General features: G+C 38.7%; 1 protein-coding gene across 9 annotated transcripts in view; it reads right to left on the bottom strand.

The window, feature by feature from the left end:
• Positions 1-24730, bottom strand: part of LOC140716930 (centrosomal protein of 164 kDa-like) — a 265508-nt gene that overhangs the window by 178775 nt on the left and 62003 nt on the right. The window lies entirely within an intron of this gene.

The following is a 24730-nucleotide window of genomic DNA, read 5'->3' as shown; positions in this document are numbered from 1 at the left end:
AAAAAAAACATGAGAAGTCAGAGTAAAAAGGCAGGAGGAAGGGAGGAAGAAGTACAAGGTGGTAGGTGATAGGTGAAACTTGGACAGTGGGAAGGGGTGAAGAAAAGAACTGGGAAGTTGATTGGGAAGGTAAGGAGATAAGGTGAGAGAGGGAAATGGGAATGAGGAATGGTGAAAGAGAGTGGGGAAGAGGCAATTACTGGAATTTCAAGAAATCAATGTTCATGCCATCAGGTTGGAGGCTACCCAGACGGAATACAAGATGTTGCTCCTCCAACCTGAGTGTAGCCTCATTGTGGCAGGATGGGAGGCCTTGGACCGACATGTCAGAATGGGAGTGGGAAGTAGAATTAAAATGGGTGGCCACCAAGCAATCCCACTTTTTCTGGCAGATGAGGCATAGGTGCTTGGTGAAGCGGTCTCACTGATATACAGGAGGTCATACTGGGAGAATTCAGAAGTTGTTTTTTAGACCAAAAAACAAAGGTCAAAGTAAATGTATTATCAAAGTATGTACATGTCACCATATACAACCATGAGATTTATTTTCTTGCAGACATTCATAATAGAACAAAGAAACACAATAGAATCAAAGAAAAACTACACACAAAGACTGACAACCAATATGTAAAAGAAGACAATCTTTGCAAGTACAATGATAATAATGATAAATAAATAAGTAAGTAAATAAATAAATACTGATAACATCAGTTGTAGAGTCTTTGAAAGTGAATCCGTGGGTTGTGGAATCAGTTCAGTGTTGAGGATCATAATGTAGCAAGTGTGGTGCTGGATAGGTTTTTGGGACATCCCAGATTCTCAAAAGCTATTTACTGCTCAGCCGTTGAGTATTCTTGTGTTCCTAACCATAATATACAACACATTTTAAAGTTATCGCAATGGAACACTGAAGCTCTGAACATTACAGTGAACACAATTGACCACTATCTATCTTGAATTCGTTCATCTGATTTGGAGTGGAAGTAAAATTGCAACAGTAACTATCATTCTGGTTGATCAATAACTCATGCAATAGGTTCAACCAAAATGTTAACTCAGCTGTTTTCTCCACTAACCCACTGTCTCTAGGGTTTGCTTTGGATTTCTGACACTCGCAATATTTTAAACTACTTAATGTGAAATGGAAAACTGACAGCAAAAGTTGAAAATCAATAAAAGTACAAACTTGAAATAAAATGGATAATGCTGAAAATGCTTAACTAATCATCTTTAAAGGAAGTTGGGCAGGTACATAGGTAGAGAAATGGCTAGTGACATATTGGTCAAACACAAATAAATTGATCATACATAGGTGGAAATTCTGGTTGAAATGAACTAGTTGGGTCAAAAGACCTGTTTCCAAGTTGTATGGCTCTATGACTATTTTTGAGGAAAGAGGACCAGACTCTTGACCTCAAGTGTTAACTCTTCTCTTTCTACAGATGCTGTGAAACTTACTGAGTGTTTCCAGCAAAATTTGTAACATTGTAAAAATAACCTTTTCTATTTTCATTGAGTAGTCAAATCATTCATACAAAGATTAATGGCTTTAATGTTCAATCTTTGCAGAGATCAATCTAACGGATAAATGAAAATAGGTTGCAAGTTGATTGGCAGATTCAAAATTAGGGTTCTTCCATCCACACTCTGATGCTTGTTCTCTTTGTGAGGACGTTTCCATTCCACCTCATATTTCAGGTATCTCAAGTCATCACTGTTGACCACAGAGCAGTTGAAAAAGACCCAGGCTGCCAAACCACAAATGCCTTTCTATTACCGCCTGTAGATTCCAAATTTATTACATATACCTATTCCAAAGCTTTTACTGGACTTGCTCAGTATGTCAAGGCATCAGTTTGCTAAATATCAGGACTGAATGTCAATTTGCTCCTACATGCCCTTCTTTCACCCAAAGTAACAGTTCCCTGCTTGGATGTGATCAAACACAAGAAGCACCCCACAAATATGGTACAGTCTTGTTGCTGCTGAACATCTTTACTAATTCCTCTTTTGAGCAACCAAAAGACCCAACCACTAACCACAGCCATCACTTACTCTTGCCCACATGGCCAGAATATGTGGTTCCCAGATCGGCCTCTACAGTCACCTGTGGCCCTACCAACAGACAACCCCTTAGGAGATCATACTCAACTAGAGTGATGATAATACTACTTCAACTACTATTACCGTGATTACTGCTAGAACTACTATTGCGATGGCAACTGATACTACTGCAACTGCTACTACTACTATTGTGACTACTATTACTGCTGCACCTGCTGCTACTGAAATTACTACTACTGCGACTTCTGCTACTACTACTATAACTACTACTATTGCGACTGCTATTACTGCTTCTGCAACTACTATTATGACTATTATTGCGATTACTACTGCTACTACTATTGCGACTGATACTACTGCAACTATTACTGCAATGACTGATGCTAATACAATTGCTATTACTGAAATTACTGCTGCACCTGCTGCAACTATGACTACTACTACTGCTACCACTCTGAATACTACTATTGCATCTGCTACTACTGCAATTACTACTGCGACTGCTGCTACTGTGACTACTACTATTGCAACTATTACTACTGCGGTTAGTGCTGCTACTGTGACTGTTACTACTATGATTACTGCTACTGTGCTGCGACTACTACTATTACGATTGCGAGTGCTGCTACTGCTACTACTACTGTAACGACTGCTGCGACTGCGATTAGTGCTGCGACCGCGATTACTGCTGCTGTGACTGCTGCTACTACTACTGTGACTGTCACTATGTGACTGCTACTACTGCGATTACTGCTGCTGCAGAAGAATACATGCTACTTTTCACATTGTGTCAATGATTTGGATAATGGAATTGATGGCTTTGTGGCAAAGCTTGCGGATGATACAAAGATAGGTGGAGGGGTAGGTAGTGCTGAGGAAGCAATGCAATTCCAGCAGGACTTAAGACAAATTGGAAGAATGGGCAAAAACATGGCAGATGGAATACGGTGTTGGGAAAAGTATGATAATGCATTTTGGTAAAAGGAAGAAAAGTTATCTAAATGGGGAGGTAATTCAAACATCAGAAGTGTGGAGGGAGTTAGGAGTCCTCGTGCAAGACTCCCAGAAGGTTAATTCACAGGTTGAGTCTGTGGTAAGGAAGGCAAATGCAATGTTGGCATTTATGTTCTATTCCCCTTGAAATAAAAATAAGGAGCTAATGCTGAGACATTATAAGACACTAGTCAGGCCACACTTGAAGTATTGTCAACAGTTTTGGGCCCCATATCTCAGAAAGGATACTTAGTCATTGGAGAGAGTCCAGAGGAGGTTCATTAGGATGATTCTGGGAATGTAGGGGTTAACATATGAGGAGCATTTGGCAGCTTTGGGCCTATATGCACTGGAATTTAGAAGAATGTGGGGGGGGGGGGGATCTCATTCAAACCAACCGAATGTTGAAAGGACTAGATAGGGTGGATGTGGAGAGGATGTTTCCTATGGGGGGGTGTCCAGAACTAGAGGGCACAGCCTCAAAATTAAGGGGTGACCTGTTAGAACCTTTTAGAAGGAGAATTTTTTTTTAGCCAGAGTAGTGAATTCATAGAATGCTCTGCCACAGAATGCAGTGGAACCCAAGTCCATGGATACATTTATGGCGGAAGTTGATAATTTCCTGATAGGAAGGGCACCAAAGGATATGACAAGAAGGCAGGTGTATGGGGTTGAGTGGGATCTGGGATCAGACATGATGGAATGGTGGAGTAGACTCGATGGGCTGAATGGCCTAATTCTGCTGCCATATTTTATGGTCTTATGGAGTGTGAAGCTTTTGTGGTCTGCATGGCTCAGCAACATATAGGGTTACATTGCTTAATCATTGGCTAAACCAAATTAGCATCTTCTAAGTAGGCTAATGCACTGCAGCATATTACACAAATACAACTCAGAAATATAACCCAGATAAAAGGATGCAAATTTGTGCAGTGAGGGATGGAGTCAGGCAATTCAATCATTAATTACAAGAGTAGGTAGTACATCACTCAATATTCAGTCAATACATTATAATACTGCAGGGCAATTTTTCTTCTGCAGATTTTTTTCAAAATTGGAAATTCACAGAACTATTAATTTACTTCATATTAAGTCCCTTCAATCTTGCAATAAAAATTCTGCACATGTAATTGGCACTATGGATTGCGATTATGAATCAGTTTAATGAAACTGGATATTGATATTGGGATTACAACCAGCATTAGAAAAAATACCATCAGGTAACATAGCTTCTTTGGACAATAAAGGGGTAGACTATTTCATTTTTCAAAATAACAATATACCAGTGCGAAAACTGAACCTCTGAACAAAGTTAGTTGTCCTCAGGTGAGGTAAAAACAGGTGCAAAGGTATTAATTATGTTATTTTATGCACTGTATGTGATAATAGCTACTGCGCTAATCTCATGCTTTTTGTGCTGGTGGGGGTTAAAATGAACCAGTAGCTGAAATCCTGATTATTATTCTGCAATCTCAACTAAAAAGTACCGTAGATTCCGGACTACAGAGCGCACCTGATTAAAAGCCGCTGGCTCTAATTTTAGAAAGAAAATCAATTTTTTACTTGTACAGGCCGCACCGGATTTTCGGCCGCAGGTGTCCCACGTTGTAATATGAGATATTTACACAGAAAGATATTACACGTGAGGATTTTTTAACTTTTAATTAAATCCATATGGTAACATAAACAAATACATATTGCAAATGCTTTTTTTCGAACCGTGCCTGTAACGCGGCTACTTTTAAATATACGTTGCGTATACTTTTTTACTGAACAACATTCCAATATCTCCTAACGACTGGTAAAAAATATATATACTGCAGCCTACCAGGAAAAGTTATTGATCGCCTTTAACTTAAAAGCAGCGTTCGCTCAGATCTAATGCCGCTCCGCCGCTCGCCCCCCGCCGTCCCGTTTATCGCAAACGGCATTTTTCCCACAAGACGCGGCGAAACCGGGTGTGACATCATAGCATCCCGCGATGTAGTACAGAAAACAAATATAGTTAAAACACTTCTAACTTTAACTAGAAAATGAATTACTAAGCGAAAATATTATAAACTAAATAACTGCCATAAAGGCAGCACAATGCTTTTCTTCGAGTGTTTTCCATGTTGATGAGGGTGAGTACAAATGACTGATTTACAATAATTTAATTGTGAAAGTGCGCTTGATTTATCGTACAATTTCATTGGACCTCTGTGAACTACTCATCAATTTTATTGGTCTACTGTTACGAGGCAAAATGTTTTTGGCGGCATGAAAAAAATCATGTATTAGCCGCTCCGTATTAAAGGCCGCAGAGTTCAAAGCTGTTCAAAATGTGGGAAAAAAGTAGCGGCTTATAATCCGACATCTACGGTACATTGTTGGATGAGTGTAGGGTGGATCAGCTGTTGTGCTGTCTCATGACATTCACCATCTGCCCTTACACAAGGGAAAATGGAAATTGAGGTGAGGAATTTTTTTTCCCCTCCCAGGAGTCAGCAAAGGAGAAAATCTTGAATAAAATGGGGGAATAAGATCATCATGAGTTTCTTCACAAAAACATCAGTTCCTATAAACATACAAAACAGATGTGCAGAAGACGACCATCTGCTCCATAATTAATTCTCAACTCAAATTCACATTTACTCAAATTCATACAAAGGGTCGCAGACTGGAAGCTGAAAGTGGAATTCTACTCCATTCCTGGCAAATAAGGCTAACAGTCTTATTTTACACCTGAGCCCATGACAATCTTCCAATTACCAGAAGCACCATAGTTCAGTTCTTTGCAAAGGTCTACATATCAGATTGGCAGAAAACTATGGTAAACTATGGAGGTCATGGGACAGAGGGAAAAATCAAGCACATATTTTTATTCTGATCCTACCTTAACCCTTGTTATTCTTCCCCCATTGCCTCTAGTCTTACCACTCCACTGATCTATGCACACTCAGGACAATTTGGTGGCCAACTAACCTACCAACCCACACATTCTTGAACGTGGGAAGAAACCAAAGTCCCCGGCTAAAAACCACTGAGTTATCGGGAGCACCAGCAAACACCACACACACAACACTGGAATCAGGATTCAACTCAGGACACTGTTATGCCTCTGTAATGGAGTTCCATACTGAACACAGCATGGTTCATTTTTTTTCACCAAATATATCTATGATTTAAATTTAGCATCATAGAGAAGTACAGCACAGAAACAGATCCTCCTGCCCAACTAGTCCATGCTAACCATTTAAATTGCCTAGTCCCATCAACTTGCACCCGGACCATAGCCCTCCATACCTCTAACATCAATGTATCTATCCAAACTTCTCTTAAATGTTGAAATCAAGCTCTCATGGACCACTTGTGCTGGCAGTTCATTCCACATTCTCAAGACCCTCTGAGTGAAGAGGTTTTCCCTCATGTTTCCCTTAAACTTCTCACCTTTAACCCTTAACCCATGACCTCTAGTTGTAGTCCCATTCAACCTCAGTGGAAAAAGACTGCCTGCATTTACCCTATCTATACTCCTCAATTTTGTATACCTATCAAATCTCCCCTCAGTCTTCTGTGCCCTAGGGAATAAAATTCTAAACAATTCAATCTTTCTTTAACTTAGGTCCTCCAGTCCCAGCAACATCCTTGTAAATTTTTTCTGTACTCTTTCAATCTTGTTTACATCTTTCCTGAAGGTATGTGACCCAAACTGCACACAATACTCTGAATTAGGCCTCAACAATGTCTTATACAGCTTCAACATCCCAACTCCTGTACTCAATACTATGATTTATGAAGGCCAATGTGCCAAAAGCTTTCTTTACGACCCTATCCACTTGTGCCACAATTTTTGATGAACTATGGACCTGTATTCCCAAATCTCTTTGCTCTACCACACTGCTCAGCCCCCTACTGTTCAATGTGTATGATATACTCTAGTTGGTCCTCCCAAAGTGCAACACCTCACATTTGTCTGCATTAAATTCCATCTACCATTTTTTAGCCCATTTTTCCAGCTGGTCCAGATCCCACAGCAAGCTCTGATAAGTCTTCCTTGGTGTAAACTACAATCTTGGTGTCATCCACATAGTTGCTGATCCAGTTAACCACATCATCATCCAGATCATTGACATAGATGACAACCAACAATGGACCCAGCACCGATCCCTGCAGTACTTCATAAGTCACAGGCCTCCAGTCAGTGAGGCAACCATCTATTACCACTCTCTGGCCTCTCCCCCAAAACCAATGTCTAATTCAATTTATTACCTCATCGAGAACGCCAAGCGACCGAACCTTCTTGACCAACTGCCTATGTGACACCTTGTAAATTACCTTGCTAAAGTCTAAACATCCTCTGCCTCGTCTTCATCAACTTTCTTGGTAACTTCCTTGAAAAACTGTAATATTAGTTAGACATGACTTAACACACACAAAGTCATGCTGACTATCAGTAATCAGTCCATATCTATTGAAATATGCATGTATCTGATCCCTAGAATACCTTCCAATAATTTCGCCACAACTGATGTCAGGCTTACCGACATATAATTTCCCACTTTATTTTTAGAGCCTTTTTTTAACTGCAAAACATTAGCTATCCTCCAATCCTCTGGTTCCTCTCCTGTCGCAAAGGATGATTTAAATATCTCCTTAGCTGGGGCCCCTGCAATTTCTGCACTTGCCTCGTAAAGAGGCTGAGGAACACCTTGTCAGGCCCTGGGGGATTTATCCACCCTAATTTGCCTCAAGACAGCCAACACCTCCTACACTTTAATCTCTATAGCGTTCATCACCTCGCTGCTGCTTTGCTTCACTTCTATAGCCTCTATGTTCATTTCTTGAGTAAATGCATATGCAAAAAATCCATTTAAGATTTCCTCCATCTCTTTTGGCTCCATGCATAGATTACCATTCTGATCTTCCAGAGGACCAATTTTATCTCTTGCAATCCTTTTGCTCTTAACGTACCTGTAGAATCTTAGTATTCTCCTTCACCTTGTCTGATAGGGCAACCTCATGCCTTCCTTTAGCCCTCCTAATTTCTTTAAGTGTTCTCTTGTATTTATTATTCAGAGATTAAAGATTAAAAGATTCAAAGTACATCTATTATCAAAGTATGCATGCAGTAGGCAACCCTGAAATTCACCTTCCCACAACCACAAAACAAATAAAACCCTGTAAACTGTTCAAAGAGAAACATCAAAACCCCACCTCCCACGTGCAAAAAAATAAAATTGTGCAACAATTTAAAAAACGAGCCAACTGTAGCCTTTGGCTAGGAGCAGATGGTGCCCAACCTTCAAATTTGAAATGAACCACTTCACACTTATCTGGGCTGAACTCCATCTGCCACTTCTCAGCCAAGTTCTGCATCCTACTGATGTCCTATCTGAAGAACCTTCATAGTGTTTCGACCCTTAACCACTACACTCTCCAGATAGCAGGTCAACAGTGGCGGACAAGTCATTGCCCATCTGCTCATGACTTCCAGCTACACTTCTCTCGCCAGCTCCATATCCAGCAAGAGGCTCTTTCTGCTTCCTCCCCCATCCTGCGAGCTGCTTGGTTCTTGCTCTTTTCATCAAGGCCCAGCGCAGACAGCAACCTCCATGCTGACCTTGCCGGGAACCCACTACAGCTGATCTCCACGTCTGCCATTCTTTGTCCCTGTACTCCTGGACTAAGGACTGGCACTTCAGGGCCTTCCTCTCATGAGCCTCTTCACATCTTCCTCCCTTGGGACTGTGAGCTCCACCAGGATGATTTTCGTGTCTTTGGTGGATTACAATACGATGTCTGATCGAAGTGTGGTTTGACTATCAACTCCCTTGGTTTGGCAGTTTGCAGCAGATTGAATTTAGGCCTCTTTGATATGACTGGTGTGGCATTCACCTTGATGAAAATGACTGCCTAGTCTGCTGGTCTCTTTTCATACCTCTCCCACTCCAGTGTGTCAGCAAGGGACAGCAGGACCTTGTCATGGTGCCACCTATACCGTCCTTGTGTTCAAGCTGTTTTGTATCCTGATAGTATGTATGCCGGTGAACCCCGAAGACCACAAACCATGAAGTTAGGGTCGTCTCTCAGCCCCCATTTGTGCAGATGGTGTAGGGAGAGTGTCATACACGGACTCCAGGAGGAAAGAAATGCAGAAGGGCTCCAGTCTCCAATGCTCTAAGTGATCTTGTGCTTGGGAAGATCCCATTTCATCCAGGCATCCCGTGACTAAAACCTCACCAAATACTCTTAGAGACAGCAAAGCACCAGATTGCTCAATTGGCCTGAAAACACATGACTAAAATGCAGACAACAGACTCCAACAGTAGCAGAACCATATTTCAAATAAAAAGACATAAAAGAAGTGAAATAAGTAGTTTCATAAGCCACCTGGAGGATGTCACCCTTGGCTGCTTTGTTTGTTGGTAAGGCATGAGCTGCCATGCACAAAGCCATGCAGGCTCTCCCTAATTAGGCATGGGTTTCCAAATGCTCATTTATCATATCCCTAGAAATTTTCACCAGCAATTTCCCTACAACTAACGTGAGACTCACCGGTCTATACCTCACAGGATTTTCCCTTGTTCCCTTCTCAAATAAAGGTACAACATTAGCCATATACCAGTTCCCCAGGAACTCATTTGTGGCTCGAGAGGACACAAAGATGCTGGTCAAGGGTCAAGCAATCTTGTCTCTTGCCTCCTTCAATAACCCAAGGTAAATCCCATCAGGCTCTGGGGACATCCACCTTAATACTTATTAGGAGGCCCAACACTTGACTTCTAAACACCTTAACATATTTATACACTTAGCACTGATCTCCTGGTCCTCCATATCCTTTTCCTTGGTAAATACTAAAGCAAAGTACTCATTAAGTACCTCACTTGCATTCTCTGCATCCAAGCAAATGTTCTCCCCTTTATCCTTGAGTGGTCCCACCCTCTCCCTAGTTATCCTTTTACTCTTGACATAGAATGCCTTGGGAGTCATCTTAATCCTACTTGCCAATGACTTTTCATGGCCCATCCTGGCTTTCCTAATTCCCTTCTTTAGTTCTTTTTGGGCATCTTTATACTTTTCATGTGTTTTGTTTGATCCAGACTTCCTAAGTTATACATACTTTTCCTTTTTCTTCTTCATTAAATTCATAACAAGGGGAGTTGCGTATAGGAGCAAAGAGGTCCTTCTGCAGTTGCACAGGACCCTGGTGAGACCACACCTGGAGTATTGTGTTCAGTTTTGGTCTCCAAATTCGAGGAAGGACATTCTTGCTACTGAGGGAGTACAGCGGAGGTTCATGAGGTTAATTCCCGGGATGGCGGAACTGTCATAGGTTGAAAGATTGGAACGACTGGGCTTGTATACACTGGAATTTAGAAGCATGAGAGGGGATCTGATTGAAACATGTAAGATTATTAAGGGATTGGACACGCTGGAGGCAGGAAACATGTTCCCAATGTTGGGGGAGTCCAGAACCAGAGGCTACAGTTTAAGAATAAGGGGTAGGCCATTTAGAACGGAGTTGAGGAAAAACTTTTTCACCTAGAGTTGTGGATCTGTGGAATGCTCTGCCTCAGAAGGCAGTGGAGGCCAGTTCTCTGGATGCTTTCAAGAAAGAGTTAGATAGAGCTCTTAAAGATAGTGGAGTCAAGGGATATGGGGAGAAGGCAGGTACAGGGTACTGATTGTGGATGATCAGCCATGATCACAGAGAATGGTGGTGCTGGCTCAAAGGGCCGAATGGCCTACTCGTGCACCTATTGTCTATTAATTAATCACCTCCCTGGACATCTAAATGTCTCTTATCTTTCCATCTATGTCCTTCCTTCTAACAGGAACATATCTTTCCTATACTCTGTGCAATTGATCTTTAGACACCCATCACATGTCTGATGCGGACTTGCCAGGAAAAAGGTGTTCCCATTTAACGCTTCTTAATTCCTGCCTAATACCTTCATAATTTGCCCTACTCCAATTTAAAACTTTCCCACTAGGACCATACTTATTCTTATCTATAGCTATCCTGAAAGCTAAGGAGTTGTGGTCACTGTTCCCTAATTGTTCACCCACTGAAAGGTCAGTCAACTGGCCAGGCTCATTACCCAACTCCAGATCCAATCCTCTTGTTGGACTGTCCACATATTGAATTACCTTCCTGGATACACTTAACAAATTCAGTCCTATCTACACCCCTTACAGTAAGGTGGTCCGAGTTTATATTAGGGAAGTTGAAATCCCCCATGCCAACAATCCGATTATTTGGACACATTTCCTTAATCTGATTACATACCTGTCCTCAGTGTCCCCCCTGGTGGTTATTAGGGAGTCTGTAGTACAAGTCCATCAGTATGATTGCATGCTTCCTATTCCGGAGTTCCACCTAAATGGACTCTGTGTCTGACCCCTCCATTATGTCTCCTCTAAGTGCAACTGTGATATTGTCCCTGATTGGTAGAGGACTAAAATATAAGAGCAAGGATGTAGGGTTTATAAGGCACCGGTCAGACAGCACTTGGCGTACTGTGAGCAGCTTTAGGCTCCTTGTCTAAGAAAGGATATGCTAACATTGGAGAGGGTCCAGAGGAGGTTCATGAAAATGATTCTGTGAATGCAGAGGAACATATGAGGAGTGTTTGATGCTTCTGGGCCTATACTCCCTGGAGTTTAGAAGAATGACAGGTGGGATCTCATTGCGACCTATTGAATATTGAAAGATCTAGATAGAGTGAATGTTGAGAGGATGTTCCAATAGTGGACAAGTTGAGGACCAGAGGGCTTCCCTTTAGAACTCAGATGAGGAGGAATTTCTTTAGCCAGAGGGTGGTGAATTTGTGGAATTGGAGGCTGTGGATGCCAAGTCAGTGGGTATATTTAAAGCGGAGGTTTCATACGTTCTTAATTAGGCAGGGCATCAAAGGGTATGAGCAGAAGGCAGGAGAATGGGGTTGAAATGGATAATAAATCATCCATGACCGAATTGCGGAACAGACTCAATAGCCTAATTTTGCTCCTATATCTTATTGTCTGAAATGCTGACCAATTTTTCCTCAGTATCTTAAATTCCTCCCCTGCTGAAATTACTTCAATTTGAAATTGTGCATGAATCTATGGTCTGAATAGCTTACTGATTCTCCAGGCCCACAAGTACATAATCAGAGAGCTTCAAGGCCAGAAGTGATTATCGACAGCAGTACGCAACTACAGTGACATAATGTCAGTAGCATGGCATTTTACATATTACAAAGGTGTGGGTCTATTTAATTAGTTATCTTTATTTTTGAAGTTTCTTCTATTATTGTAATTTTGCAAACTCAAGGCTTATTGGTACATTTATTTCACAGTGAATCACTCAGGATATGTTCCTGCAACTTACAATAGGAGCTGTGCAATGAAATTGCTTTCCTGTAATTACTTCTTGCTATTTATTATGCTGCATTTAAAATCAATGCTTGTGATTATCAATTACATCAACAAGGATAAAAGTATCCTGTCCATGAATATATTACACTAAATATACTTGAAGTTGATCTTTCATCTGATTCAGTGTCAGATGAGGTGGTAATTCTGGCACCACACCATCTGAAGTTCAGCACATTGAGAATCAACATATAAACTGGAAATAGTCAATAAGCTAGAAGCACCTGTGAAGAGAGCAATAAGGTTATCGGAGAAAATCCACTGGCTTGAGGTGGTGGTTCAGCTTTTAGCTGTTCCATTTCCAACGAGTCTTCAGACTCAACAGCAAATGCTGTCAAACACTGAAACCTATGGCCTATTGTCTGCCAAATGTGGCTCGACTTCACAACTTTTACTGGGGCACAGATGGATCTGAGAGCTGATAATTAGAAGACAGAAATTTCTAATATCATTATTATTTTCATGTATTTTAATTATTTGTAAATGTCTTTATTTTTAAAGTAATAATTTTTGAACCATTGACTTCAATTGTAATAATTTTTATTCGCTAAATGTTAGACACATCTGGAGAGTATTGAAATACATCTGGAGAGTATTGAAATGACTCAAAAAACTACCGGTCCTTCCCCAGGTTTGCCTTCTGATAATGCACGACAGAGGTGCTTCAGACTGGGATCTCTCCACTATGCCATTGGAGGTCTCAAATGTTTAAAGGTTCATTTATAATCAAAGTATGTATGCAGTATACAACTCTGAGATTCGCCTTCTGAAGATAGCCACAAAACAAAGAAAACCATGGAAGTCGTTCAAGGAAAAACATCAATGCCCTCTGCCTCGCACAAAAAAATACAAACCTCACAAATGGCAGCATGAACATCACCCTCAACTGGTCTCACCTTACTCCTTCCCCTAACTTCTTATATTGGCCTCTTCCCCATTCTTTCCAGTCAGCCTGAAAGATTGAGTGTTTATTCCCCTTCACAGATGCTGCTTGAGCTGGAAAATTCCTTCCACATTTTGTGTGTGTTGCTCATCACTCTCTTAACCTTTCTGCCCTATCAAGTATGCACAGAACTAATCCATCAACATTGGATTTGTATTGTTATGGCACTTTTCAATCTTATTCTTGTCACCCCGGAGTGCTTCAAGTCCAATGAAGTAAACAGTAAAGTAAATCCAAAGTTAGTGTTGTAATGTTAAAAAATGTATACGGCCAATTTTTACACCCCCAACAATATCGTAACAATGGTTGGATAATCTATTCTGGTATTGATGAGGAAGAGATAAATCAACTTCATTATGTACCATGGGATCTTATGTCCAATTGAAAGACCAAACAGGCTCTCTGTCTACCACCCCCACCCCCCCAAAAGTGCTGCACTGGGGCATCTACCTAGTTTTCCATCTACTTATCTCAGTCATATTTTAATGAAAAGCTAAAGACAGTGACTGCCCCCCAATAAAAGTTAAAAATGACATGATTTCTTCTGTCACAAGTGGTCACAATGTCACCCTGTTTAAGGCAGGGAACGATGTCTGCCAAAAGGACAAAGGTTTATTATTGTAAACTGAATTGATTAAATTCTGTTGGATTAGACTATATATTGCTATTTTCTGTGTAGCTTATACCTGCTTGAATTTTAAATAACTACCTATATACAGCTTCAGTGCCTGGATTGAAGGGATTAATGCTACCTGATGTTGTGCACTAATGATGCCTAATCAAGCTGAAACTTTCTGCTGAGAATACGAAACATTTTTCAATAATAAGTATTTTCTATTGACAAGATTCTAATATTCTTTCAACTTCAATAATTTAAAAAATAAACATCTTTAATAATAAAAACTGGGTCTTTACTGGGTCTATATATTGTGGGGAGCTTGCAGCATGATGGACATGTAAGTATTATTTGATCAAAGATCAGTATTCTGGGTTAATCCGCAATTTTATTTTCAAACCTTATGTTTACATTCAAGAATCTTTAGGGGTGCCATGGTAGTGTAGCGCTTAGCATGACAGTCATTACAGCTCGGGGTGAAGAAGTTGGGAATTCAATTCCGCTATCCTCTGTAAACAAGTTTGTACATTGCTTTCCGTGTGCATGTGGGTTTCCTCCAGGTGCTCCTGTTCCCCCCCCCCCCCCCCACAGTCCAATGACGTCCTAGTTAGTAGGTTAATCGGTCATTATAAATTGTCCCGTGATTAGGCTAGGGTTAAATAGGTGGGTTGCTGGGCAGTGCAGCTTGTTTGGTTGGAAGGGCCTGTTCTGCAGTGTCTCTAAATGAATCTCAAAATGTTTGTGTATTTAGTAGATTAGCTCAGAGAAGATTTTAAAAAAGTAATCTATGTGCAGCATCATCTAAGTACAACCGTCAAATGTTTTTGCAGTAATATTTATGCAGAGAACTAAACTAAAGGCAAGGCTTTAATACATAAAAATGAAGCAGCAGCAATAATTCCAAAAAAATAGTAACATGCAACTTAGCGAAGCTGCAGAGCATGACATCAAAACCAGTTTGCAATATGTGGAGCTAGGTAATCTCACATCCAACACATTAAACAGAAGCCCTATGGTCCTAGTACATTTACTCTGTGTTGTAGTAGATAACTAAATAGTTAAGGCAAAGGCTCCAAGAATATCCCTATCCACAATGAGGCTGAATACTGCATACAGTATAACTGCTGAAAACAAAATCAAAACAGTTGCATTCAGAATGCCAAATAGATGATTTATCTTGGTGATCCTGAAATCACCATATCAGAAAATAGACTTTAGCCAATGTAATATCAAGAAACAGCTGAGGGCATCAGTACAGACTGGACCAGACAACACCTCACTGCAGGAATGAAGACCCACACTTCAGAATGACATTGAACTCCACTCCAGTTACAACACTGGCATCTACCCAGCAATGTGGAAGATTGCCAGATTTGTCCTGCTCACACAAAGCGAGACAAATTCAATTCAGCTTATTACTGCTCACTCATTCTACACTTAATCAGCAGCAATCGAAGGTTCTATCAAGCAGCACTTACTCTATAATCATCTAGTCACCAATGCCCAAGACAGAGTTTTCACCAGAACCACTTGGTTCCAGTGCTCACACAACCCTTATTCCAAATATGTGCCATAATGCTGAGGTGCAGAGCTCAGATGACTGCCCTTGGCATTAAGGCAGTACTTAACCAAGAGAGGCATCAGAATGTACTGGTAAAGCACAAGTTAAACGGCAGCAAGGGAAAGCACTTCAATGGTTGTAGTCATACCTCGTTAAAAAGATGTCAGGCATATCAACCAACTCCACTGCAATAGAACCTGATGACAGTAAACCCTTCCCAACTTTCTTTCACTATACTGTGAATGACTGTTCCTCAATCATAAGATCAGATGCTAATGATGTCATGCCGTTCAATTCTATTCACAGTCCTTCAGCAAATGAAGCAGTTATCATTAAGCAGTAAGATCTAGACAACATTTTGGCATGGGGTAATGAGGAGCAAGTAATTGGACCATGAACACACTATGCACAAGGTTAGCTTTGTCACTCTGTAAATCTTCTCTTACACAATCTTATTTCTGTCAATCTGTCTGTTCCTATGCCCCATGTTAGCTCAGACAATTCTCCTTGATCAACATCTAAATCTCCATAATCAATAATTTCTTTCATTAAAGCTTCAGTATCTATAGTCTGGCAAGGACCATGCGGCTCACCGCAGTTACCTATATTCATTGCCAATGACCCTTTAATGCACAATTTTCTTCCTATTTTTCAGATTTTTCTTTGATCTCCTCTCAAAGTTCAATTTATATTTATTATCAAAGTACGTGTATATCAGCATATACAACCTTGAGATTAATTTTCTTACAGGCATACTCAATGAATCTATACTAGAATAACAACTATAATAGAATCAGTGAAAGACTGCACCAACTGGGCATCCGAGCAGCGTGCAAGAGACATGTCATCTTTGGCCAATTAGTTGTTAAGCTCTTAAATACTTCCCCGAATCTCTGCATCTCTTCTGCTTCTTCACCCATTTTATTTTATCCTATATACTTCTACGAAGCACTGTGCAGTATTCTCCAATGTTATCTGAGAACATTACACTACACGTACTTCGGTACTTACTGACCAACTAGATATCGCCACAAAGAATGTCCCATGTGGATTGAACAGCCACAGCTGTTTGATAAAAATTAGTTTACCCAAACTAGTTGTAAAAAAAATCAATTTATTAGAGGTGATACTTAGCTCAGCTCTGTTGTTCACTGCCTGCACAATTGAGGAGCCTGCCAACATTTGTGGTTAAAACTGTCATGTGAACAGTGTTCATGGAAGAATGAAGAGAAACAGTTGTTATGGTTAACGTTTATGCTCCAAATGTTGATTGGCCTGAATTTGTTAAGCATTTATTTACATCCCTTCCCAATTTAAATGATTGTATGTTCATAATGGGTAAGGATTTTAACTGTTGCTTAAATCCTTCGATGGATAGATCTAACCAGGCACTTCTGAACAAATCGACTTCTTTTATCAATTCCTTTATGGTTGATTCTGGAGTTTCAGAAATTTGGAGATTTTTACATCCTAAGGATAAAGATTTTTCATTCTTTTCTCATGTATATCATAATTATTCTAGAATTGACTATTTCTTTATTGATCATCTTTTAATTCCATCCGTTATTGACTGTAACTATGATCCCATTGCCATCTCCGACCATGCACCCTTGAACCTATCTATCAAGATAATGGATACATTTTCCAGTGCTAGACAATGGCGGTTCAATTCTAATCTACTTCAGGACTCAGACTTTGTTAACTTTATTAGGCAACAGATTGATTTTTTTCTTTTCAACAAACTTTACAAAAGAAATTTCCAGTGGGGTATTATGGGACACTTTTAAAGCATATATCCATGGACAAATTATTTCATATTCTGCTGGAGTGAAAAAAACAAATCAATAGTGAAATACTTATGCTGGTTGACAAGATTAAAGAAATTGATAAGAGATATTCTATGGCTCCTAGTAAGGAGCTTTATAAAAAGAGAATTGAACTTCAAATGGAGCATAGTCTATTATTAACCTCTTTGATTGAAAATCAATTAATTAAAACTAGGAACCAGTTTTATATACATGGTGATAAAACTGGTAAATCAATTGAAAACTGCTTCGGTTTAACGCCAGATTATCAAGATTCATAAACAAGATGGTACCCTGACGGTTGATCATGACGAGATAAACAAATCTTTTCAAGAATTTTACAATTCTTTATATCAATCAGAATCTCCTGACGACCCCACTATAATGCATGAATTTTTAAGGAAACTGAATATTCCGAAGTTATCAGGCAATGAATGTTTAACATTAGATGCATCTATTACGGAAGAAGAAATAAAAGAGGCTATTTTTTTCCATGAATTCAGGTAAAGCTCCTGGTCCGGATGGTTACACAGTAGAATTTTTTAAATCCTTTTCTACTATACTCTCTCCTTGGTTAAGTAAAATCTTTAAGGATGCATTAACCATAGGTAAATTAACACAATCTTTTTACGAAGCCTCTATTTCCCTAATTCTTAAAAAAGATAAAGATCCTATTGAATGTACATCATATAGGCCTATATCCTTGCTGAATGTGGACTCGCTAAGATTTTTTTCTAAAACTTTGGCAACTAGGAGAACATATTACCTCAAATTATCTCTGTTGACCAGACTGGATTTATTAAAAATCGTTATTTGTTTTTTCAATATTAGGAAAATAATTAATATAGTTTACACTCCCTCACCTAGAATCCAGAGTGTGTCATCTCACTGGACGCTGAGAAAGCGTTTGATAAGAGTTGAATGGCCATATTTACTTAGTACGCTTGAGAATTTTAATTTTAGTCCAAAATTTATATCTTGGATTAAATTGATATATAATACCCCTTTGGCTTCGGTATTTACCAATAATCAAAGATCTCCCTTTTTTCAATTGTTTCGTGGTACTCGGCAAGGCTGTGCTCTTAGCCCTTCATTATTTGACATTGCTTTGGAACCTTTAGCTATTGCAATTCGTGATTCACCCAACATTTCTGGCATTACCCATGGGAATGGGACATACAAGCTATCATTATATGCAGATGATTTGTTACTATATATTTCCAATCCTGAGAAATCCATTCCTGCAGTTTTATCTCTGCTTGCTCAGTTTAGTAGCTTTTCCGGCTACAAACTGAATCTTAATAAGAGTGAACTATTCCCATTAAATATGCAAATTCCAATTTATAAACATTTACCATTCAAATTGGTCACAGACAATTTTACTTATTTGGGTGTTTAAATTACTAAAAAGCATAAGGACTTATTTAAGGTTAATTTTTTACCTTTAGTCGAGCAGGTTAAACAATTGTTTACTAAATGGTCCCCATCGTCTTTATCACTGATTGGTCAAATCAATGCTATTAAGATGATTATTTTACCTAAATTTTTATACTTATTTCAAGCGCTACCAATTTTTATTTCTAAATCCTTTTTTTGATATTGTTGACTCTAAAATGTCTTCATATATATGGCAGAATAAAACTCCTAAGTAAAAAATATTTACAGAAGTCTAAAAAAGGACGGTGGTTTGGCATTGCCGAATTTAAGATTTTATTACTGGGCCATTAATCGATATTTAATATTTTGGACACAGGACTCTGATGTAATTCAAAGTCCACAATGGGTAAACCTTGAATGTAAATCCGTACAAGGGTTTTCATTGGTTTCTATCTTAGGGAGCTCGCTTTCCTTTGCTCTTTCTAAATTGAATAAACAAATAGTTAATCCAATAATTAAATATACATTATGAATATGGTTTCAATTTCGTAAATATTTTGGCTTGAATAAATTTATTCTATCAAGCCCTATTACATCCAATTTCTTTTTCCAACCCTCTGTTATGGACCAAGCCTTTTTGATATGGAAAACAAATGTTTTCGTGACTTATTCTTGGATAACTGTTTCATGTCTTTTGAACAGTTGTCTAATAAATATAATTTACCTAGGTCCCTTTTTTTTTTTAGATACTTACAAATTAGAAATTTTCTGAATAATATGTTACATACTTTTCCAAATTCATACCCAACTGATATCACGGAAAAAAATTAGGTTTAAACTCTTATCAGAAGGGTTTAATAGCAATTATTTATTATATGATTATGAAAATACAGCCAGGTATATCAGATAAAATTAAGAATGAATGGGAAAAAGAACTTCAACTTTCCTTACCTACAGAGAAATAGGAGAACATTTTTCAATTAGTCAACTCCTCCTCTATATGAGCTAAACATGCGTTGATACAATTTAAGGTGGTGCATAGGGCCCACATGTCCAAAGACCAGCTTGCTCGTTTTTATTCCCACATAAATCCCATCTGTGATAGATGTCATTCGGAAGTAGCCTCTTTGACTCATGTGTTCTGGTCTTGCCCATTTTTGGAGAAATATTGGAAAGATATTTTTGATATTATTTCAACTGTTTTGAATATTGATTTACAACCTCATCCTATTACTGCAATTTTTGGTTTACCAATGATAGAACCACACCACTTAACCTCTTCAGCGCGTCGGATGATTGCATTTCTTACATTAATGGCTAAAAGATCTATTTTGCTGAATTGGAAAGAGATTAATCCTCCCATCATTTCATTGGTTCTCTCAAAATATGTTATGTTTAAACTTAGAAAAAAAATCAGAAGTGTTATATATGATGCATCTATTAAATTTGAAAAGACTTGGAGGCCTTTTATTCAACACTTTCATATGATGTGATTTGACCTCTTTCCAAACCTACTCTCTTGTGTTAATATATGCAGGGAGGTTCAGAGTTGATGACACTAATGGTCCTTTCTTTTTTTGATGTTATAAACAGCCTATGTTCTTTTCTTTGTTTTTTGGTTAGTATTGTTTAGATTAGTTTTTTTTGGAGGGTATATTTTCTTTTTTTTCTTTTTGGATATGTTAATCCTTTTTTATGCATTCTACATTTGTACTCGAACATTTTTGGGAGGTTTATTACCTTTATATTAATTTAATATATAATTATATATGTTATCCATTAACAATATAATCCCAACAATTGTGTAGCAATATTATGTTATATCCACTATCTTGATATTAATAAAAACATTGGAAAAGAAAGAAAGAGATTAATCCTCCAACTACATTCCAATGGTTTTCTCAAACTATATCTTGTTTAAATTTAGAAAAAAATCAGAAGTGTCATTTTTGACCCTTCAGTTAAATTCGAAGAAACTTGGAGACCGTTTATTCGACACTTTCATATGAGGTAACTTGACCTTTTCAAAATCCTTTTTATTATCCTTAAATATTTGGATAGAGGAGCGGAGTTATTGACACTACTGATTATATCCATTGTAATATAATAGCCCAGCTTTGATTAGTTTAGTTTTCTTTTATTTCTAATTTGGGTTTTTTTGGTATGCTTTTTTCTATCATGTTAAATACATCATGAGTTTGGGAGGCTTAGTACATTTGTGTGTTATCTATAGCCTATACTTGTATATACTGTTTATTAACTATGTATTCCCAATCTTTCTGTATTACTATTGATATTATGCCTATGTTTGAAATAAAAATATTTAAAAAGTAAAAGAAAGGAAAGCTCAAAGGCTGGAAAGTAATTTCACATGCTTTACCATATTTCCCTAATTCTATTACTCAAGGCAGTGGACATGATCATTTACTCCTCCTCTCTATAGAGCACTAGGTACCTACAAAAGGAGCTTGGCCAAATACATTAAACAATAAAGGACAGATGGTTTCTTTCATATATATAAAAATATAAACAAAATCTAGTAGGCCTTGGTCAAAAAATATCTGGTGCAAACATATCACTTTAAGTGTACTTTCTAGTTCCTATCCTTCATTTATCTACCCATCATATTTACAAATTCTGCTAATGTCGCTAATAAATTAAATCAATAAAATAAGACCACCACATGAAACTCACCTACCTCCAACCCAATAGCATGAACATAAATTTCTCTTACTCCAATAATTTCTCCCACCCCCATCTCTCTCTTTTCATTCCCCATTCTGGCTCCCCTTACCCCTTCTCTTCTCATCTACCTATCACCTCCTTCTCGTGCCCTTTCTCCCATAGTCCACTCTCATTTTCTATCAGATTCCTTCTTCTTCATCCCTTAACCCCTTCCACCTATCACCTCCCAGCTTCTGACTTCATCCTCCCTTCCCCCTCACCTGGCATCACCTTCCAGCTTGTGTTCCTTCCCCTCCCCCACCTTCTTATTCTGGCTTCTTCCTTCTTACTTTCCAGTCCTGATGAAGGGTCTCAGCCTGATTCCTCTCTATAGATGCTGTCTGACTTGCTGAGTTCCAGCATCTGCAAAATCTGGTGTGTTCAGGAAATTTACAACTGTCTACATTGCTCTGTAATTGTGTCTGAAAGAAGAATTTCTCTAAGAAAAAACAGTGAATTTACAAGGGTGATAGTAAGAACTGAGAAAGTTACGTTTCCTCATCATATAGGCAACCGCTCCAGCAACTCTAAAAGGAGCACTTTAAATCATTAAGTTGTCTGTTTTCATGATTAAAATTGTTAGTATGTCACCAAGGTCTTGTTCTAGTACAATACTCTTTCGGTATTCTAAACTCACTACATCTACAGAGTAATTTCTTTCAAGGCAGCAACTATTTGGAATACTATGTTCAAATTCAGTAACTGTGTGGAGACTGAATTGGCTGCGATTGAACACAGTGAAACAAATGACCAGTTCTGGCAAAGGCTCCACTTCTGAAATGTCTTTTTCAAAGATGCTCAGTGACCTGCCACATGTTTGTAGCAGTGTATTTCAGATTTCCTACAACTCATTCCTGCACTCTGGCTGGGCAACTGGACTCCATATTTGGAAAAGAGATTACAGCATCATTTGGGATGAAAGAGGGCTAAGCTATAGGAATAGCTATTCCATTTCCATGGTAGCTGTGACCTTCTGATGAAAAACTGAAGGACTGCACAACTTTACATTTTCACTTGTGGTTTGGGTGCCACGGCTACTGTGAATGTATCAAACAAGCCTCTTATAGTAAATGAATAACTTCTGAAAATTCAGCTTGTTCCTTTAAGGAAAAATTTGGCCTGGGTTTTGCTCATACCAGTGAATAAAAGGGGCAGGTGCTTACAAAGTACTGTGGATTATTGTATTGTGGCTTGCTGCAATTAGAATAAACACTATATCTCACTCACCTAAGAGAACTTGGCAAATAGATCATGCATGTATTGAAGACATCTTTACTGAGACACACAGTAGCAAACATTTGGCCTTGGCTTCAGTGCTAAATGTACAATTTAGAAAAATATACATGTTGAGCTCCAGTCCTGAAATCTGGTTCCACTGAAACTAAAGAACAAAGTTACATAAACTGTGTTATGTGCCGATTGTGGGTTTAGCTACACAATGGAAATCACATTTTTTAAAACAGAGCCCAAACTAGAAAGTACACAAAAAAATTTATTTCAATGCAATCTTATAAAGAAGCCTACAGAAAGGAAGTTAGGAACAGGACTGCTATAAAAACAAAATTTTAAAAAAAACTAAAATTCTGCAAAAATAGAACAGCTAGGTACATGGCTTCACAAATTTAAAAAGTAAATCTGAACATCCAGATTGATTGCTTGCCAGCAATGAAGACTGAAAACAGTTTAAACTTCACTATTAAATGAGCAATGTATTTTAAGTTGGGCCTCCCGTCCCATGATCCTTTCCCTTCTCCAGCTCTGTATCACTTTCGCCAATCACCTTTCCAGCTCTTAGCTTCATCCCATCCCCTCCGGTCTTCTCCTATCATTTCGCATTTCCCCCTCCCCCCACTACTTTCAAATCTCTTACTATCTTTCCTTTCAGTTAGTCCTGACGAAGGGTCTCGGCCCGAAACGTCGACAGCGCTTCTCCCTATAGATGCTGCCTAGCCAGCTGTGTTCTACCAGCATTTTGTGTGTGTTGTTTGAATTTCCAGCATCTGCAGATTTCCTAATGTATTTTAAGGCTGACTAAAGGGCAAATATTATTATGCATCCTTCATATGCTCAAATGAAACTGGTTGGGGACACACCATTAAGGTAAACATGTGTGGTGGAGCAATTTTGCCAAAGAAAACACATTTTTGATGCTGGAAATTTAAAAGATGATAAAAATCTAAGACACAAGAGATGCAGATGATGCAATCTGAAGCAAAATACAAACCAAATGCTGGAAGTGAAACAACATCTGTGGAGGCAAATGACGGTCAAAAAACAAACACAGATTTATATGAGGAATTCAGCGAGTCAGGGAGCATCTGTGGAGTGAAATAAACAGTTAATATTTCAGGCCAGAACCTTCTTTAGGAGAAACACAATAAATGCTGGTGGAACTCAGCATCTATGGAAAGGAATAAAAAGTTTACATTTCAGACCAAGACCTCTCATCAGGTTTCACTTCCATGTTTGGGATTGCAGCTCTGCAGTAATGGTATCTGGTCCTGATGCAGGGTCCAAGACTAAAACGTTGACCATCCCCTTTGCCTCCACAGATGCTGCTCCACCCACTGAGTTCCACCAGCAGTAGACTGCTTTCTGTTACCTTAATCTTCTCCCAAAACATAGCCAGTCATGCTTGGCTTGCAGGAAGAACAAATGAACTTACATTTTGAATTTGAAGATTGGATCTGTCTACACCCAAAATGTTAGCTTACCCATTGTTTCTTCAAGTGCTGTGAGTTCACAGACGTTGCCCAGGTATTTGATTTTTATTGCTTGATTACAATATTAATTTTCAAAAATGAAACAGAAAATAAGTCACATTTTCAAATGGGAGTAATAAAGCTCTGTGTTGTCAATCATATGTAAACTCCCTAATCAGCATGCTGCTCATATTGGTTCAGTCAGAAAGCAACATCATGCAAAACAAAGCGAACGTGATTGTGAAGAATGGTATGCATCAATGAAGTATTTCACATCAATTCCTCACAGTGCCCAAGGTGAATGCTTTAGCAGCAAAGAGAGGAAAAAATACATTAAAAGAAAAAGCAACTGTAAAAGTGAGCAATTCCTGATGTGGATTTGAAAATTCTGGTTTAGTAGAATTGCTTTTGGCACTTTAGACCTGCTCTGCTTTCTCATCTTCAGTAGCTGGCTTTTATTCTTTGAAATATGGAGTGAAGTGAAAGCAATGAGAAAGGACAGAGGAACAAACTGTTACCTTATTCAAAAGATTTTCTTTGTTCTTT

This window comes from Hemitrygon akajei, chromosome 26 (genome assembly GCF_048418815.1).
Source record: "Hemitrygon akajei chromosome 26, sHemAka1.3, whole genome shotgun sequence".
NCBI classification, from domain to species: domain Eukaryota; kingdom Metazoa; phylum Chordata; class Chondrichthyes; order Myliobatiformes; family Dasyatidae; genus Hemitrygon; species Hemitrygon akajei.
The sequence above is the reverse complement of the archived record's forward strand: the minus strand, read 5'-3'. Positions and strand labels throughout refer to the sequence as shown.